Below are 2,053 nucleotides of genomic sequence, written 5' to 3'. Positions count from 1 at the left end.
CTCCATCCCTCTCTATACTCCTCCACCCCTCTCCATACCCTTCCATCTCTCTCTATACCCCTCCATCCCTCTGTGTGTCATTCTGGGTAAGTCTCTAAAAGCTTTGCACAACTGGCATGTGCAACATTTACACATTATTGTTTTAAAAATGCTTTAAGCTCTGTTAAGTTGTTTGTTGATCATTGCTCGACAGCTCCCATCTTGCCATAGGTTTTCAAGATGATTTAAGTCAAAACTGCAACTAGGCCACTCAGGAACATTCAATGTCATCTTGGTAAGCAACTCCAGTGTATATTATTTTKCCTTGTGTTATTGTCCTGCTGAAAGGTAAATGTCTCCCAGAGTCTGGTGGAAAGCAGACTGAACCAGGTTTTCCTCTAGGACTTTGCATTCGCTCAGCTCTATTCCGCTTCTTTTTATCCTAAAWTCTCTAGTTCTTGTCGATGACAAGCATACCCATAACAYGATGCAGCCACCACCATGCTTGAAGGTATGAAGATTGGTACTCAGTGATGTGTTGTGTTGGATTTGCTCCAAATGTAACACTGTATTTAGGATAGAAAGGTAATTTCTTTGCCACATTTTTTGCTAAATTACTTTAGTGCCTTAATGCAAATGAGATGCATGTTTTGGGATATTTGTATTCTGTACAGCACTTCCTTCTTTTCACTCTGTCATTTAGGTTATTGTTGTTGTTGATCCATCCTCAGTTTTCTCCWATCAGAGCCATTCAACTCTGTAACTGTTTTAAAATCACAATTGGACTCAAGGTGAAATCCCTGAGCGGTTTCCTTCCTCTCCGGCAACTGAGTTATGAAGGACACCTGTATTTTGTAGTGACTGGGTGTATTGATACACCATCCAAAGTGTAATTAAAAACTTCACCATGCTCAAAGCAATATTCAACKTGTGATTTTTWTTTTTTTTACCCATCTACCAATAGGCTCCCTTCTTTGCGAGGCATTGGGAAACCTCCCTGATCTTTGTGGTTGAATCTGTGTTTGAAATTCCATGGTGGATTGAGGGTCCTTACAGATAATTGTATGTTTGGAGTACAAAGATTTGTCAGTCACAAATCATGTTAAACAGTATTATTCACCCCAGATGAATCCAATGCAACTTGATAAATGTGAACTTTTTTTCACCCTGAACTTATTTAAGAACTTGCCATGACAAAGGGATTGAAATTCTTATTTACGTCAAGACATTCCAGCTTTCATTTTTATAACAACTTTGTAAGCACTTTAAAACATAATTCACTTGGACATTATGGGGTATTGGTGTGTATCACCAAGAGACCACAAAATCTAAATTATAATACATTATTTTACACTCAGGCTGACAACACAACAAAATGTGGAAAAAAGTCAAGGGAAGGTGTGATTTACTTTCTGAAGGGCAAACTCGTCTTAAGTTGTACTGAATCAGGAGGCGTCAAGACAATTCATAGGCTAGGGTTACCTATCTTAATTGACATTCTACGAGGAGACTCTAATGGATGGTGTAGATGTTCTTGCTTCGTCTCCAAGTCCTACAGATCATATTATCTCTCCGTCAATGCTGCCCCGTAAAATTAGCCTCCAGAGTGGCAGCTCAGCAGTATGATTGCTTCTATCCGAGTCACTAACGTAAATACAGGCCAGCGGAGAGAGAGAGAAGAAAAGATGGAAAGAGAGGAGTTAGAAGAAGGGAGAGAAGTTAGAGATGGAGAGAGAAGTAGAGTGAGAGAGAAGGATAGAGGGTAGAAGGAGAGAGATTGAGGGTAGAGAGAAGAGATTAAGGTAGAGAGAGACGATTAGAGACGGGGTTAAGAGGAGAGATTAAAGGGTAGCTTGAGAGAGAGATATATAAGACGAGAGGTAGGAGCGAGAGAGATAGATGGGTTTAGAGAGGGAGAGTAGAGAGGAGAGGGAGGAGAGATAGAGAGGGAGAAATACGATGAGAACGAGAACAAGAACAACGAGGAGGAGGTGTGCCGGGTTTCAACTGAAAAACAGACAGGAAAGGCCCTGGACTGGACCTTTCAACCAAGCCAACATGCTGGTCCAGAGTA

Source organism: Salvelinus sp. IW2-2015, linkage group LG11 (assembly GCF_002910315.2).
Source record: "Salvelinus sp. IW2-2015 linkage group LG11, ASM291031v2, whole genome shotgun sequence".
In the NCBI taxonomy this organism is placed as follows: Eukaryota; Metazoa; Chordata; class Actinopteri; order Salmoniformes; family Salmonidae; genus Salvelinus; species Salvelinus sp. IW2-2015.
This window is presented reverse-complemented; position numbering follows the sequence as displayed.